Source organism: Narcine bancroftii, chromosome 8, assembly GCF_036971445.1.
Source record: "Narcine bancroftii isolate sNarBan1 chromosome 8, sNarBan1.hap1, whole genome shotgun sequence".
NCBI lineage: Eukaryota > Metazoa > Chordata > Chondrichthyes > Torpediniformes > Narcinidae > Narcine > Narcine bancroftii.
Genome location: NC_091476.1, coordinates 151,112,066 through 151,131,081, shown reverse-complemented (window position 1 = coordinate 151,131,081; position 19,016 = coordinate 151,112,066). Strand labels below are relative to the sequence as shown.

Genomic DNA, 19,016 nt, shown 5'->3' with positions numbered 1-19,016 from the left:
TTAATTAACCGTCTATGTTTATCCTCAGAGCCCACTTGTTGAAGGTCCTTTTCCAAAACTGTAATTTCCTTTTCAAATTCTTCAATCTCCCTTGTAGACTTTTTTTTTAAATTCTGGAGCCATAGCTAATTATTTGACCTCTCAAATATGCTTTTAACTAATCTATTACTTCTTCAAGCCAGCTCCTGAAAACTTTTAACCATTTGTCCAAATTAACATTGCATTTTATTGTAGCCGACCGCTACAAAGAAACACACACACACAGTGTGGCAGCAGGTTGAGCTCATTCCTTTATTTGGGCTGGAAAGGCTGCTTTTATACTGTTCAAGTTCCCGCCATTTTTGCTGATTGACTGAGTCATCCATATGAATAACAATAGCGGGCGGGAACGTCCATGCAAATGAATGCCCTTCTCCCCCAACCTGTTTCTGATGAATTAGCTGGGCGGCTTGACCATTTTAGGGCTTTTGGTCTGATGCTGCCCCAGCTTCTACCCCCGCCGGTTCGTTGTCCTGGGAGTCGCTTTAGCGATCTCTGTCCGTGTCTGTTGCCGCGCGATGCTCCACAATTGCGGGCCGCCAAATTATCATAAAATGTTATTTGGCAATGGCAATGAAAATATTTAACTGCCAAACCAAAATATTTAACTGCCAAACCAAGATGCTCTCATTAATTGCTCGGAAAGAACCATGTACTATTCTTCAAGATTGCTCCAGTTTTTGTCCTAAGCCCGAGGCTGATTTAACTGATCCAAGTGCATTTATCTGGAAAATGAATAATTAGCTATCTGTCAGAATGCTTTGCTGAAAAGTGCATCTTTAATGACTTCAGGGATGGCTTGATGATCATTTTTAATTTATTTATTCATGAATTTGAACATTTCTGGGGCCACCTATCCCTCATGACCCTTGAACAGTGGTGGGTGTCTGAAGTCACTTGTAAGCCAGACTGAATAAAGTTGAAAATGATATGCTTTTACGACAATTCAGTCAGAATTTGCCATGGTACCTTGTCAAGATTTAAATTCCATTTTTTCCTCCAAAAGTAATTGCATAATTTAACCATGATATCACCATATCCTTACCCTTAGTAGAATCAAGAATTAAAACTCTGTGACGCTGACTGTTCTCCAACCAATTCCCCCCCCCCCCCCCCTCTGAACATTGCATTAAACAGGGTCTCTTCCCTTTTAGATCACACCTTCTTTCAAAAGTTGCCATCAAATCTATCCCTATTCAAGTACGGCATTCGATCAAAAATGTACGTATCAAAGAAATTCTCCTTTCACTTTAAGTAACTTGCACCTTTCACAACTTAAGCCTGTTCCCAGCACTTTAAGAATGAAGTAGCATTATCACTGCTGGTAATGTTTAACCTGCACCTAATAATTCGGGCAAATCCAAATTGCAAGCACAACAAAGTAAACTGGTGGCATCATTTGTTTCTTAAAGTTGCTTACGGATAAACATTTATAGAACACCAATGAGATCTCCGTCACTTCGCTTCTAAGCAGTACTATGAGGTATTTTATAACAATCACATAACTAAAATATTTGCTGAAGGTCTTAGGATTCCCATCAATCACTCAGATCAACTCATTGTCAATACATTAAACTGCAAAATAAAATAAGATAAAAGCATAGAGCCTAAAAGAGAACCTGATCAAATATATTTTGATTTTCAAACCAAGACAACCTTCTGAAGTTAAAGATTTTCTTCCAAATATGCAGTTAGGTCAATACACGATATGAAGGGGTTCATTGTATTGTTAGTTCCAATGTTATAATGTTGGCATTGAGAACAAGATCATCTGAGTGAATTTACCATAGTAATCTGCTGGTTGGACATCACGCCTACGTGATATTGGTTTGTATAATGAAGCTGAAAGGCTGAATGTTGATTTCAGGAAGGCCAGCAACATTGGTTGGGGGGGGGGGAGGGGGAGAAGGGAGGAGAGGTGGAGATGGTAAGCAAATTTAAGTTCTTGGGAGTCACTATCTCAGAGGATCTTTCCTAGAGCCAAGTCACTAATGGTATCACGAAGAAAACACGTCAGCACCTCAACTTCCTCAGGAGTTTGCAGAGGTTTGGTATGATATCAGAAACCCTTGCAAATTCCTAGAGGTGTGGTGGAAAGTGTGACCAGCTGCATCACAGTCTGGTATGGGGGCACCAATACCCCTGCAAAAGTTGGTGGAAATCATAGCAAACCCTTTCACACCATCTACAGAAAACACTGCTGTCAAAGAGTAGCAGCAATCATCAAAGATCCACACCAGCCAGGACATGCTCTGCACTCACTGCTACCATCAAGAAAGAGGTACAGGTGCCACAAGGCTTCCACCACCAGGTTCAGGAACACCTGCACCATCCGACTCCTCAACAATATACTCAATTAGGGACTCATTTAAGGATTTTTACTTTTGCACTTTATTGTTTGTTGGTTTCTCCTCTCTGTACTGCACAGTTGTTTACATTTGTTTATTTGTTTACATGTGTACATTATGTAGTTTGTTTGCATTGCCAATAAGTGGTCATTGTCCCCGGCCTGCAGGAGGGAGAATTTCAGGGTTATATGTGATGTCATGTATGTACATTGACAATAAATCTGAAACTATATCCTATGAAAGCCAGTTCAGATGTACAACCCATTCAAATATAAGCAAACTGAGGTATTCGAGAACGCTATTATACAAATCACTTTCTTACTTCATCCAAGACCCATGTTGATCACCTCATCTCTTGAAAAATGCAATAACATTTGTCCCATTCCGTAGCTCTTTCTCCATAACAAGGCAATTTTGCTGTAAGTAAATACCCAACAACAGGGGTAGCATGCTTGGCATAGTGGTTAGCTCAATGCCTTTACAGCACCAACAATCGGGTCCCTGCACTGTAAGAAGTTGGTACATTCTTCATGATTCTGAGTATGTTTTCCCCAAGGGCCCTGGTTTCCTCCCACCATTCAACATATATTGGGAGTGAAGGTTAAATGGGTGTAAATTGGGCAGCACAGAGGTTGAAATGGCCTGTTTATCGGGTTATATGTCTAAGAATTTTTGGGGTGGCATGGTTGGCATTGCAGCTAGTACAATGCCATCGATAAGGACCGGGGTTTGAACCCTGCACTGTCTGTAAGAAGTTTATACGTTCTCCCTGAGTCTGCTTGGTTTTCCAAGGGGCTCCGGCTTCCTCCCACTGTTCGAAGAGTAGTGGGGTGCAAATTGGGCAATATAGACTCATGGGCCAAAATGGCCTGCTACCATGCTGTATATCTAAATTTAAAATTTAATTTCACTAGATGCTACTAAATCTATCACGACTCCTACAGGTGAAGCATTTGAGATGAGCACAATTCGGTTCATTAAGGAAACCTTGATTTATTTCTGCTTTACTTTGCAAATATTCTGAATGGTTCCACAAGTTGCCAGTTTTGTCTTTGCTGCGAAGCTGATGCTGATAAATTGTATTTTGATTTTTGGCTTTTATTGCACAAGTTATGTACAATCCAGGAAGAAATGTTACTAAAAATATAGAAACCATGGGAATATTGAATTTGTAGTTGAAACTGAAAACACTAAATGTGGTACACGTTCAGCACACAATTGCTGTTGACCAGGCCAAGCTGCTGTTTACTTGATCTATTTGAATCTTAATTTACAGAAAAATGTCCGAGATTAAAGCTTTGGACTTCACCAAAAATTTGTTTACTAAATTCAGCTGAGTTTAACACTTCCCTTTCAATTGCTCAATCATGCTTGATCTCTTAAATGGAACTAGTCAGATATTTCTAATGATATTACATTGCAAAAATGTAAAATAGATGCCCTCTTGTAAAAAGTCATAGAAACATGGAACTAATTGTCTCTGAAGATCTGTACTGGGACTTTCATGTCAATGTCATGAAGGAAGCTCACCAGCAGCTATATTTCTTTAAGAGTTTGAGGAGATCTGGTACATCACCAAAGACTCTTGCAAATTTGTACAGGTGAACCGTGGAGAGCATCCTTACTGGTTGCATCATTATCTGGCATGGAGGTGACAGGAAAAGGCTACAGAAAATTGTGAACTCAGCCATCGCCATCAGTCTTCACTCTATCAAGGACATCTACAAGAGGCAGTGTCTCAAGAAAGCAGCTTCTATTATCAAGTGCCCTTACCACCCAGCTACCATCAGGAAGAAGGTACAGGTGGCTGAAGATGAACACCCAACAATACAAAAGCAATTTCTTCCCCTCCGCCATCAGAGTTCTGAATGGACAGTGAACCACGGACACGACCTCACTGTTTCTCTTTTTGCACCAATTTATTTTTTAAATGTAATTTACTGCAATTTTTGCACTTGTAATGCTAAACAATGAACTTTGTGACACATCAACATGACTATCAATTCTGATTCTGGTCTGTAGCTCCCTCTGCAACGGACCAGGAAATACTCACTTCCTTACTCTCTAGATTACAATTTTGCCTGCATAACCCACATCAAATTTCACCCTCCCCAGCAAATGTCTCCCCTCAATGTTACTGGATCTTTCTGTTGCTGGATTTTGTCGCAATTTAAAGTGCTGTTCCCATCTCCAGTCATCTTCCCTTTTGTTTTAAATAAACCCAGCTACTCCACCTTTTGCAGACAAGATGCTCGGCACACCCAAGGCTGGTTCTGAGCAACCCAGTCCCTGTTTCCTTTGAGTGAAGGATGGCTCCTTCTGCAGAGCTCGTTCCAGTTGAGATCAGTCCTGCTATGCAATTCCCAGGGCAGGTCACTTGGTAAAAAAAGTTGAGATTTTATCCAAATAAGAAATCTTACTGACCCACTTAAATACATTTCTTTCATAGAAAAACATTACATTTTTAAACCAGGCTGAGCAACAATTTACAATTCACAAATTCCTACCCACACCAGGCCCAGAATCCCATCACAAGATTTCCACCATCAAACAGGAACATTCCTTGCTGCCCAATCAGAACAATGAATTTTGTGGCATGTGACAATAAATTCTGATTCTGAATTGTTTAGACCATCACATAACATGAAGTTAGAGGCAAAGAAACAGGATTAGAAATCCAACTAGTCCGTGATGGAACTTGTGGTCCTCTTAAGCCACCTACCATTTCTCATCTTGTTAACCTGTTTTCCATTCTCTTGTTAAATGCATCTATATAACTGGTTTGAACCAGAAACATGTTCTCCACATTCTCCCTGCTCTACGTACAGAGTTTCTTTGAACTTTTATCACTTTTTAATTCCTTCAATGATGTTGACGGCCTCTACTTATGCACTTTCTGATCCAAATCCATTCTATCAAAGCTTCTCACAATTTTCAAGACCCTCAGCTGCTTTTCCTTTAAGACAAAAGCAACCCGTTCTGTTCAACCTTTCCTGGTTTATAATTGCCTGGGCATGGTCGACTACTTCCCGCACTTGGAGTTACAGTTTTGTATTCATTGGTCCTCTGACGCACCTTCTTCTATAAATTATTAACTGTGTTGAAATTTCTCTCCAACTCTTTCTTTGATTCATTTAAAATGTGTTGATTTACTAGAATTTTATCTTCCTCGAGTTCATTTGGTTTATTTACCTTAACCTTAGTTCATATTTTCAATATATGTATTTCATTACATCATTCAAATCATATCCATCTGTTTCATTTCACAGGAGATTAAGGCAAAATAATTTAATATTTTTCCATCTCCCTATGATAGTGGGCTATCTAAGCCTTATCAGTTCACCTTAGTTTTTTTTAAAAAATATATCACTATTTAAGTTTGTTTCTTAATCATTTAATTTCATAGTTGTCTATGCCTTCCTAAATGTTTTCTTGATTTCTCTCTGCACATTTTATTACCCTCACCTTCTGCCCTCAATTAATTTCATGTCTCTTTCCCTGCCATCCATAAAGCCTCAACCATGAAATCTGAACTTTTCCTTTTAACAGAAAGCAATTTTTCTGTGCTCCATTAATGACATTATTTTTTTTTACTGCTTATACTTTTTTGTTGATAACATTAGCCATTTTACCTTCCCAGTTCTATTCTTAGCCCTGCATAACACACCTTTCATTAATATTCATGTCCTTCTCGGTTAACTTAAAGCAAATTATATTTCGGTCATGATTATGTAGGATGCCCCTAATTTTACTTCTCCTGTTTTTATACATTCCTAACTAGCAACTGCAAATATTCTTTTACTGGACTTTTTATATATCAGGTTGTACAAATTCAAGGAACTCCATTCTTTTGATGCAGGATTCCAACCCAAAACATTGTCATACACCATTTGCCTCCATAGATATTGCTTGAAATGCTGAATTTTTCCAATGTCTTGGTTTTTTTTTGTTCCATTCCCTTTGAGTTTGATTGCTAACTTAAAAATGTGGAGACGAGCAGGGATATTAGCTTGTTTGGGTTGGAAAGATTTAACATGTCCTCTGTTAATATTTTAAATGCACATATTTCAATGCTCGCTACACCACCTAATGTCAAATCCATCTGATCCATTTCCTTGGTAGGTACAGAGGTAAAATTATTTATTTTTTGGTCATCTTCCAGCATACACAGTGCCTCATTTCTTTTTATCTGACAAAGGGTCTTCGACTTGACACATTCCCTTTCTCCCTCCACACAGGCTGTAGGATCTGCCAAGTGCTTGCAACATATTTTTTAAATTTGGATTTCCATTACTTTAGCTGCTTTGCTAACCTTTTCAGTTCAATTTACATGAAGGTAGATTATATCCTTGAATCTTTGATTAGGATTCTATATTTGTCACCCCATCTTCCCAAATTTAGCTGCATGTTACTTCTTCCACCACTGAACACGATGGTGCAATTTACGTCATTGATCGTCTAATTATTTTTAATCACCATCCATACAGATTCTGTTTTTGTCTTCCTTCCAGCATTCTTGCTTACATTATCCAAAATAAATACTGCCACGCTATTCTTCCTCCTCTTTCTAAATGTTATACCATACGATGTCTAAACGCCATTCTTGATTTTTCTGTAACTACTTCTCAATATTTTTTGTTTCTCCCAATGCACGATTACTTTCAATGTGTTTTTTTTTAATTAAAGTTACCATGTCCAATATTTTACAGAGTTTCACCCAATTTTTGGTTAATCATGTTCTGAGACTCCCATTAAGAAATTTAATCTGGTCATTGCCATGAATGGCTTCCATTGCATTTTTCTTTCTGGTGATTTTTACTGTTTTGTTTATAATTGTACTGTAGGTCTTTCACATTAGATAAACCTCCTGACTGGGTTTTCCACTTTCAGGTGGCCACCTGATAGCCGCATAGGAGTACAATAGGCTGCTTTACAGTCAGGTATGGGGGCCACCTAAAAGTGGCTATTGAAACACTTGTCCGCACGTGAAAGTTTAAAACCTTGACCTCCTCCCCATCTTCTCTCTCTGCTTGAGCCCCAAGTCCCTGTTCAGGTGGAGCCCATACCATCTGCATTCCAGGTTCCATTTCAAGTCTACTGTCAGAGTCAGAGAAGAAAGAAACATCACTAGCCATATTTTCCTTCACCAAGTCGGTTTATTTCTTTGGCAATTTATGTACAGGTCATGCAATAATAAAGAGATCATTATCCTCCAGGTCCTGCTTTTTTAATATGGAACCAAACTCCTGACAATCTTTCAGCAGATCCATTTCATCCTTTGTATACCCACATACATGTTGTTTGTTTCATGCTGGACCATGACAACTGGATTTATCTCATCCTGTTGCAAGTTCTCACAAGCTTACCTTATCCTGATAACAGGTAGCCCCTTTGGGTTTTTTGACCTTGGCTCCAGAAAGCATCACTATCTCCTGATCACTAAGCTTATATGATCACTAACCAGAATGGTGCCACATGTAGAGATGCTGCCTTGCATTCAACCCTGACCTTGGGTGTTATCTAAATGCAATCTGCATGTTCTCCCTGTGACTACCTGGGATTCCTCAGACATCCCAAAACCTGCAGGTTGGTTGGTTAATTAGCCACTGTAAATTGCCCCAAGTGTAAAGGTGAGCGGTTGAATTGCCAAGGGCGGCAAGGCAAGAAAGGCAGCATGGTCAACCTTGCAATGCTAATATGCGCCAGCAACCAGGGTTCAAATCCGGCTCTGTCTGTAAGGAGTTTGCACGTCCTCCCAAGTCTGCATGGGTTTATTCTGGGTGCTCCAGTTTCTTCCCATCCTTTAAAAGGGTTAAGAAACTTGTCAGTTAATTGCTGTATTTGAGCCAGATGGGCCTGTTACTGTGCTACATCTCTAAATTTAAATATTTGGTGTCAGATTATGAAAATGTGGAAAATTTTTTAATGAATGGACAGACGAGAACACAATGGAGCGGAATTAGGCCATTCAGCCCATTGAGACGACTGGATAGCTAGCTGGTGGTTGGCATAGACGATGAACTGTAGGAGCTGTTTTCATGCCGTCACTCTCCATAATGACAACTACCATATTTCTCATTTTGCCAAGGGGCTGATTAAACCCACTGAGTCTCTGCCACCTCTGCAGCACTTGATTTCTCCCCCCCCCCCACCCAACCAATTTTCCTGTTATCTCCCATATCATATCTCTTTCATCCAGATTCTCCAATCACCCACCTTCACTGGGGTGGGGAGGGGTGGTGAAGGGAAGAGGGAATTTACAATACTCAATTAACTCACCAAAAACTCACATACAGTATGTAGCAAAATTCTAACTCGCCGCATCCAAACAGGTATTTTTGTAAAAAGAGCAACTATATAACTGAGACAAACAATAAAGTCTGCTGATGCTGTGATTGTGATTAATACACAAAAGTACTGGAAGCCTGAAATGTTATATATATCCTTGCCTCCTATGCAGCAGGGCCTGCTGAGTTTCTCCAGCACTTTATACATTAGTTTACCCCAATGCAGAACAAGATCATACAAAAGGTAGATGGATAATAAATATTCAGTTACAGTCAGTGAAATAAAGAATATTTTAGGATGTCAGTAAAAACAGATCACCCACAAAAACCCAAAGGGAAAATTCAGACACCATTAGAGATCAGTATTCAACTCTGAATACCTGCTGCACCACAGTTCCACCTTCTTGGGCAGCTTTTTAAGATGCTGTGTCCTGGTCTTGTGTCGACTGTACTTTTTCCCCTGGGTCCACAGCAACATCCACTCCTCTTACCACCCACCATCTTCTTCCCTCTCCCTCTGGGTACATCAGTTTCTCCCAATTTGCACTCATCACTCCAGACTGACATCTCACATGCAACGCATTCCCCCACCTCATTCCCATTCAGGTCCACTTTTGATTTCACTTAGCCCCATCTCACACTCCTGTGATTCCATGCCCAAAAGAATCTCAACATCTTTCCAGCCTTTTCTCATAATTCCTGAGATCCCGACTCTCTCTTGACCCACAATAGTCCCCTGATCCACACTATTCACCCCCAGATGTCCATCATCTATCAGTCACTGGTTCTTTCCTCCCTCTGCTTTTCAATCTTCCAGTCAACCCTGTTCCTTGACTCTGTCTCTAATTTTTCTGTCTCTAACTTCTTTTCCCTCTGCACTTTTATCCCCACTAACACAAACTATAATTTCTTATTCTTCAAACCACCTCTTGCCCTTGGCTCCTGCGCTCAGTTGTTGATCCTCACTCCCTTTACCTCCTTGCTCTCTGGTCCCTGTTCCTCCGTCCCTCCTCCTCCTCTGCTCTCTGATGTCAACTTTCCTCTAATATCACCAGTCCCTTCAGGTCCTTATCCCTTCTCTCCGAATCCCACCCACCCCAGCTCCTCCACCTCCCAAACACTGATCGCACATCGGCACTCCCCTCCTTTAACTTCACCACTAAACGTAGATTTCCCCCCCCCCCCAACTTTTCACCAATCCTGGTCCCCTCTTGTTTCCAATCCACATTCCCTCCTTCACCAATTCCCACTCCCTTCCATTGCCTCCGCACAGCCCCCTCCCTCAACTTCCAACCCCCTAGTCCCAGATCCCTTCTCTCATCCCTTATTTCATTCAGTGCTAAAGCCCCTCTCACCTCCTCCATCTCTGGGCTCCTATCAACCCAACTACCCCACCCCCCACCACCGTCTCCACCCTCCCATTCTCCATCCTCCTTCCCACCCCCAACCCCCTTTCCCCCAGGCAGCGTGTAGCCCATGCTCTGGGCATCCTGGCTTCCCCCACCCGCTCCCCGGACCCTTTTCCCACCCGCTCCCTTCGATCTGCCGATCCTGGTGCCCACTCCCAGTTGCCACCCTGGCTCCAGTCCCCCTGTGGTGCCCGTGGCCCGATTCCCCCCACTCCCTTGACCGACCAACCCCCAACTGCAGCCGTCCAAGTACCTGTCCGAGAGGAGCAGCGACTCCAGCTGCAACGGGTTCACGGCCCGGCACCCAGGTGTGGGGCTGAACCACAGCGCCCGCTACCTCACCTCGACTGAGACAGCGGAAATCACCCCATCGGCTCACGGGAACTGTAGTTCCGAATCTCCGCACCTGCGCAAAACGTGGAGGGCGGCAAACTACAACTCCCGGCAAGCTTGTCATTTCACACTTCTCCTCTCCCCCCCCCCCCTCCCCCGACGTATCCTTCCGCCCACGCGGAAGTTGTGACTAGGTGCAGGAGAGGAGGTGAGCTGGGCTCAGATGCAGGAGGGCAGGCGAAGAAATAAATCTTCTGTTTCACATAAATAATTTTGAAAATAAAGTATGAAGTGAGACAATAAATCTGACAATCAAAAACATGAAGATTGCCCTTGCATTGGACTTTCACGTTTCTTTTGTTACTCCCAACAATGTTTTCAAGCATTTTTTTTTGAAATGGAATCACTATCCTAATATAGAAAACATTTTTTAAATTCTTTTAAACATGTTCCTATCTTTCAAGATTCAATGTATTGCCATTGTCATAAGACAGTGTCATATTACATGAAATTGCTCTTGCCTGGTGTAAGGCAGACAGATTCACCATTGCCTGAAACACCTCTTACAGTCAGGGAAAGAGAGAAGCAAAGGAGAGTCCTGCACCCCCACCCCCACCCCGAGCGTCCGTAGATTCGCCTCCAGAGGTTCCGCAGCCTCCACAGCCACGTCAGGCTTTTTCAGGTGCATTCTATGCCAAGAAGGCGCCTGAAGAAGCAGAAGCGGCCCTTTAAATTGTAGTTCAGGTGGCAGCGTTTAAAGCGCAACAAGAAGGAACACAGGACGATGGCCGACCCTTTGCAGGAAGGAGACATAATGATGATGATATCAGGGTTTCTGAGTGTTCAGAATGAGATAAGGCAGATCCTTGTTGAAGCTCTTCAATCGTCCTTGAGATCTGAAAATCGCATAGGTGCAATCAGGAGAAGGTTCCTGCAAAGGTTGAGGGCAAGAAGACAGCAGATAGCGGTCGAAAGGCACGTGGAGCATAAGCGCTGCAGACAAAGGCAAATGCTGCTGGTCAGTCAATTAGCTAGGGTGACACATCGGTCTCTCTGGAGGTTGAACCGATCCCAGGGCGCTGAGTTCTGGAGTAATGTTCTCACCAAATTTGATGATGCTGAGTGGAGGAGACACTTTCGTATGTCGCGTGGCACCTTTCACTTTGTGCTCGCACTCATAGAACCTCACCTGAAGGCACATAGACCGGACTTGCAGCAACCATTGAAGCTCGGACTTCGATTCGCTGTGGTCTTGTGGTGGTATGCCACCCCTTGTGAGTATTGATCCATCAGTACCATCTTTGGAATAGGCGTCAGCACGGTGTGCTAGGTGGTGCAGGAGCTGACTGCCGCCTTGAGGAAGTTCCTCGGTAAATGTTTCATCTCCCTGCCAAGTGAAACACGTCTCCAGGAGACCATTGATGGCTTTGCGCAAAGGGGATACCCAATGTGTGCTGGTGCCATTGATTCCCATTATCGCACCCAGCGTGGATGCTGCAGCCTACTACAATCGCAAAGGGTGACGTTCGGTGGTTCTGCAAGCGGTGGTCGACCACAGATTCTGGTGAGTTAAGCCTCTATTGATGTACATCACATCACATTTCCAATTACTCTAACTTCACTGTGTGATTCCCATTCAAGTTACAGTTTATCAGATGTGTTTGTGGGGTGGCCAGGCCGCACGCATGATGCCCAAGTGCTTGCCAACTCTCCTCTGTATAGAAAAGCAGAGGACCAGGGCAGATACCTCTTCCCACGTGATGTAAGTTTTCACCCTTCAAAGCTCCGTGTTTCAATATGTTATGCATGCTTGCTCTGTCAACGTTCAGGTGCATGAATTAACTACATTTCTGCATTGTTGTGTCTGCAGGTGTCCAAGGATGTTGAGGGAGTGGAGGTTCCAGTGCATCTTGTGGGTGATGCAGCAAACCCCCTATGAAGCTGGCTGTTGAAGGGGTTCACACAGCACCGAGTACTGGATCCGGATCAGCGAAGATTTAACAAGACCTTTAATTCAGCAAAGATAGTGGTGGAACATGCATTTGGCCATCTAAAAGGCCGCTGGCGGTGGCTGTCCAATCATTTAGATATCTCTACCGCCTTAGTCCCAGATGTGTTTCCCTGCTGTATGGTGCACAATATATGTGAGATTAACAAGGAAGACTTTCCTTCAGAGTGGACATTGGTTGAAGCAGATGGTCCTGCACCCAATAGCGCAGATTGTGCTGATCAGCAGGTCCCTGGGCACCAGGCCATACATTCTGCCATCATGTCCATCCTGTAAGGGTATGTCCCTGCTACCCAGCTCCCCATTTTTCACAACATGTACCTCCCTCCACCCTTCCCACCCAATGCGGTGACATGAGCCTGCTGCCTGGCATGTTATGTGCTCTCGCGAATGAACGGGTGCATATTAATGAAATATGTGACGTGTGCTTGTCAAAAACAATAAAATTTAATAAAAGACATTCTTTGAGAAATCACATTGCTTCATAAATATCTGAGGTAGATATAGCAACATTAACATTTCACATCTTGCTTAAACTTGAAGTAAACCTTGGAATGGACAAATAACAGTGCAAATCCACTCCACACTTGAACACCACAGAACAAACACTGAAACAGTAAACACAACCACCCGGCACCATAGCATCTCACTGCTGAATGTTTACATCCTTAAAGTGTCGCACAGAACATTGCACTTATGAGGGGCTTCATGAACAACAAAAGTGAACAGTGTGTTAGCAGCATTAAGGATGTTGAGCCCGTCAAAAACCTCATTCCAGCATTGAGAGGAACGAGTTGGAGGTGGGGGATGAGGAACCTGTCCCAGACCCCAGCATCTCAGTCATGCCAAAGCGTCCACTACTGTGATGCAATGGTGTGGAATGAAATGGCATACTGGATGGAGGGGCCAGGTACATGGGATGAGGCTGCCCATATGACTGTGGGAATGGGGATGGGAAGGCCTCCAATCACATAACCAATCTGTTGAAGATGACTGACTGCCCGTCCATTGTGGTGCTCAATCCCTGCAGGGAAGCTGCAAACTCAGACATTAACTGGGCATGGTTCTCCATCTCAGAGTGGCGCATTGCTTCCTCGTCCTCCCTCAGGTCAGCAAGCATGACTCACTCGTGATTCGGTGCCTCCTCTGCACATCGGCGGTCTCTCTCACTGTCCTCCCTGTTGAGTGCCAACATCATTGCCTGCAGCTCCTTCGTGAGGACCTGACCCTTGGTCAGTCACTGGTGGTTGCTTCTGGGACCAGAGACTGTGGGTGGAAACAGGAAAAGTGCATCAGCATTGGACTTAGGAACTTCTGCATGAACACAACCTCAATGCTACTGTACCTGTGTTCTCTGTTGAGAGCGCTGCTTCGCCACTTCCAGGGTCAGTGACCTCTGCGCTTCCTCTCTCTGGGGCATCCAAATCCGTGCCTGCCGGGTCCTCGGCTGTGGCCTCCTTCTCCTGGACCGGGATGTCTCCTCTATTGCCGCTGTGTGAACCCTGAAATCCCTCAGGGATAAGCTCTGGGGATTCAGGGGAGTAGCTGAGCAGCTAGCCCCCCAGAGAGTGTGGCACTGGTCGAAGTACTGCCACTCCTTGCACCCATTGCCGCTCCTCCTGTTGTGGTCCAGGACTGCATGGAATTTCTTCCTCATGTTCTTCAGTTTCGTGACCACCTGGTTTTTACTGCGCTGGTGCCCTGTCTGCGAGCACTCCAGACAGCCGCTCAAAAGTGGGACCATCCCTAACTGTCCTAGTGAGCTCCCTTTCCTGGGATTCCTGAGTCAGATGGTCTAGAAGCAGTCTTACCTCTTCTTCAGACCAGTTACAAGCCTTTCTTGGAGCCATTGTTCAAATGCACTGATTCCTTCACTGCAAAACAAAACGAATGAATCTGCACTAGCCTGCCTGCACAAAGTACTTCAAGATTTGCGCCAGGTGTCTCAGACTGACGACGTCACTGCCACGTCAGCAGCCTGACCCTTTAACAGTTGCTTTCAGCCAGCTGCATTCAGGTGCTTGGGAGAGCCACTAAGCTGCACTGATTATCCCTCTCGGAGTAGGGTTACATAGCTCGCCTCCTCACAGCCGCATATTGCCAAAATATGGGGTTTTACATGCGGGGCAATTGGCCACTTGAAAGTGCCTACAGAGTCCAGTCCCAACTATTGGCAATCTGAGCTCTAGATCCAAACATACGACACGATTGGGAACCCTTCAGCGCCCCCTCACATCCCAGTTCCAATACCTGGTTCCCCTTCAGCCAGTTTGGAGCCAGTTTCCAGCAGTCCGCAGCCCAGCGTGAATCTCCCGCCAGCAGTCTCCAGTAGCTCCCAGTCTCTGTGGGTTCCTCGCCTTGAGTTGTCAGCAGTCCACTATATGTGTGGGTCTTTCAGCCCCAGAGTCCCCTCATTGGTCCGCTGCTGCGGTCACCATCCTGTGGGTTCTCTACTTTTCCTTCTCAGACAGGGGATGATCTCCCTGTTTTCTAGTGTTTTGCACCAGTTCTCTACTCCCCTAGAGTCTGCAACTCCTCATGGCTGCTGCCCATCATAGGAATTGCCATCTTGGATGCAGACCCCACAGTTGTGGGATTTTAAATAAAGCTACCGTCGGCTCCTTTAATGGGCCATTCAAAGCCTGTGTGGAGCTGATGGCAGTTAATTTGGTGGTTGGACCCCACAGGAGTGCTGATTCTCCACTGCTCGGTCACAGGAGGTCGGCACCAGTGGCAGGGCTGCAGTTACAGCAACTCCAGCAGCGCTGCCATAGTTTTGAAGGCCCCAAGTCCGAAATGTTAGCTACCCTTTACTTCCCATGGATGCTACATATCCTGCTGTGTTTTTCCGGCACCTTTGTGTATCACAAAAAAAATGTCATCCTTGTCAGGAACTTGGCTTTGCTGGAAATGACAACATTTTTAATGTCCTTCTGTCATTGCCTCATACTTATTTGGCTTTTGAGAAGATGGTAGTGACCCACGTCAAACCACTGCAGGTTTTCTGATGAAAGTATTCTCAAATGCTGGTGGATAGGATGTTCTAAGATTTAAAAATGAATGGCAATGTATTTCCAAGTTGAGACAGTGTGCAATGTTCAGGGGAAATTGGAGGTGTCTGAGCATGGTTGCAAAATGTGTGGTAACCAATTTGCACCCTGCAAAACAAGACTGTAAAAATGACAAGATTTTACTGATGTAGATTGAGGTACAAGCTCCAAAGAGAGTGTGCGGTTCTCCTCATAATCCTCTTCTTAGGGTTGAGGAGGACTTGCTTCCCATGTACTTCCAATGGAGTGACTGATGAGGTCGATTTGGGGACTGTGGAGTCTTTCAGAGGTGCTGGCAGGATGGTTTGGTAGGTCCTTTGCAACGTGGTATACTCCTGCTATTTATGTTAAGCTTACCATAAGTACTCGTGTAAAAGCCAATCTCAAGGAAAAGTCAACCTCTTGCTTTTGCCCAAAAAATCTGTAATTTTCCATACATCTCACGTAAAAGACGACCCTCATCTCTCAACTTGGCCTCGGCTGCCTGCCGATTGGAACTCACAACGTCGCCGATGACACACTTACTGCGGTGCAGACCTCCCCAATGGTAGGATGTGTATTTTGTATTATTACTTTAATTCATTGTTTTTTTTTGTTCTTCATTCATTTGGACTTCTGCTATTGGTAGGGTACTTTGGATTCTAGTTTGAATTTCAGCCCTTCAAAAGTAGACCCCATAAATTTAACATTACAAAATTCAACGTTTTCACGAGTAGATACAGTCAGTGTATGTGCTCCCAATGAATGAACTGGAGATTCTCAGTCTTGTCCCAATCCTCTTTCTTCATTTTAAAGAGTTATGGGCCAGAAATTCCCAAAAGTAAATAAGGATATTGCATTAAACAATTAAGCTTTAAATTTTCAAATCTTTTCCTCTCTCTGATAAGATCTTATCTGAACAGGGATTGGCTGATAATGTCTTAAAAAAAAACATATTGTCAAAAAAAATAAGCACTTGGGAGCAGATGGTATCCCTACTGCATTTCTAAATGGATGAGGAGCTTCAGACATGAACCCACAACATTATAATTTGCATTTAGGAAAACAATGTAATGATGATAATCTTCAAAAAATGAGATAAATACAATTGGAGTAACCACAGTGAGATAGATCTCCCTGTTGTCAGCCACAGAGAGAGTGACAATGAACATCCTCTTCTACCATCTTCTTTCAGTGGTTGAAGAGTTGCATAGAAACATAGAAGATAGGAGCAGGAGTAGGTCATTCGACCCTTCGTGCCTGCTCCGCCATTCATCGAGATCATGGCTGATCTTAAAGTTCAGTACCCCGTCCCCGCCTTCTCTCCGTAACCTTTAATACCCTTATACTGAAGAAATAGATCTAATTCCCTCTTAAATAGATTTAATGAACCTGCCTCTACTGCCCTCTGTGGCAATGAATTCCACAGATTCACCACCCTCTGGGTCAAGAAATTCCTCCTCATCCCGGTCCTAAATGGTTTGCCTATTATCCTCAAACCATGGCCCCGGGTTCTGGATTTTCCCATCCTTGGAAACATCCCATCTGCATCCATTCTGTCCAGTCCTGCCAGAATTTTATATGTCTCTATGAGATCCCCTCTCAATCTTCTAAACTCCAGCGAGTACAATCCCAATTTGTGCAATCTTTCCTCATAAGTCATTCCTGCCATTCCAGGTATCAGCCTGGTGAATCGCCTCTGCACTCCCTCCATTGCAAGAACATCCTTCCTTAGATAAGGTGACCAAAACTGCACACAATACTCCAGGTAGGGTCTCACCAAGGCCCTGTACAGCTGCAGTAAGGTATCCTTGTTCCTATGCTCAAACCCTCTTGATGTGAAGTTACTCCGTGTACCCTGTCATCCAGCAGCATATTGGACAAGATCCTTGACTCACTGTATCTACAAGAGAAATGCCGAGAACATCACCAACTTGGTTTTGCTGGCATTCAGTGCAAGGTTATTGTCATACCATTAAAAAATCTGATCTATATCCTTCCTGTACATTTCCTCATTGCCGTTCATGATTCTCTGACAACTGTGGTGTCATAGGCAAACTTGTAGATGGCAATGGAATTGTTCCTGGCCACACAGTCATGGGTGTATAACAAGTAGAGCAGTGAGCTAAGCACATATCCTTGCGGTGCACCTGTTTTCATGATCAGTGAGGAGGAGATGCTGTTTCCAATTCGTACTGACTGTGGTCTTCCAATGAGAAAGTCAAGGATCTAGTTGCAGAGTGGGTACACACACACACACACACACACACACACACACACACACACACACACACACACACACACACACACACACACACACACACACACACACACACACACACACACACACACACACACACACACACACAAGAATCCTGCTTGTTTTTTCCTCTCTCCCTGCTTGTAAAAACCAGAATCCCTCCCAAGGCTCTTAACCCAAACCTTGAAAGATCTTTATCAGCACTTGAGCCCAGAATTTTCCATTTGCACCTGCTTTTGAAATTCTTTCCAAAGCAGTTCCATTGTCTCTGGAAGGTCACGGATCCCGAATGTCTGGCTTCAGCAAAGCTCTTGCATTTTAAATGAGATGTGAATTGTAAGATTCTGTTTGTGAAGTGACCTACACTAAACCCCCCACAATCTATCTCTTTCAAAAACATATTTATATATATAATATAACGTGTAACATAGACCCTTTTTGATAATATGATTCATAATCTCTCTGCTGCTCCATTAGTTACTAATTTTTTGGTTACTTTATCTAGTTGCTTCTCAAGGTTCCAAATTCACATACCTTCAGGTAAAAAAAGAGATTCGTTATATTTGACTTTAATCAGATTGATTTATTCCACTGCTAGAATTAAGTTGGCCTTTATGATTTGTGATTCTTATAAATGACCTGGATGAAGAGGTGGATGGGTGGGTCAGTAAGTTTGCAGATGACACGAAGGTTGGAGGAGTTGCAAATGGAGCTGAAGGTTGTGGAAGGTTACAAGACCATATAGACAGGATGCAGAGTTGGGCAAAAGTGTCAAATGGAGTTCAATCTGGATAAGTGGGAGGTGATTCATTTTGGAAGGACAAACCAGAAGACTGAGCACAGGGTTACTTAGGAGTATGGATGACCAGATGACCAAAGAGACCAAATTCACATATCCCTCAAGGTCACTGCACAGGTTGATAAGATAGTTAAGAAGACCTATGGGATGCTGGGGTTCATTAATAGGGGGATTGAATTCAGGAGTATAGAGGTCATGACTCTAGAAATCTCTGTTGAGACCAGTGTTTAGTTCTGGTCACCTCATTATAGGAAAGATGTGGAAGCCATGGAGAGGGTGCAGAGGAGATTTACCAGGATGTTGCCTGGATTAGAAAACAAGTCTTATGAGGGAAGGTTAGCAGAGCTGGGACTTTTCTCTTTGGCGTGTAGAAGAGGTCTACAAGATTATGAGAGGCATAGATAGGGTGTACAGCCAGCACCTGTTTCCCAGGTCAGGAATGGCAGTTAGGGGAGACATCAGAGTAAGTTTTTCGCAAAGAGATTTGTGGTTGCCTGGAATGCC

General features: G+C 43.6%; 1 protein-coding gene across 6 annotated transcripts in view; it reads right to left on the bottom strand.

Moving 5' to 3' along the window:
- Positions 1–10,457, bottom strand: part of LOC138741375 (phosphatase and actin regulator 4-like) — a 155,135-nt gene extending 144,678 nt beyond the window's left edge. For 2 of the 6 annotated variants that reach the window (XM_069895352.1, XM_069895351.1), the window contains exon 1: positions 10,337–10,457. The gene's annotated coding sequence lies outside the window, so the exon portion shown is untranslated. Of the gene's footprint in view, positions 1–4,621; positions 4,764–10,336 lie in introns of those variants that run through there. The other 4 variants (XM_069895346.1, XM_069895344.1, XM_069895345.1 and 1 more) reach the window with 3 other exon arrangements.
- Positions 10,458–19,016: the final 8,559 nt, after the last annotated feature.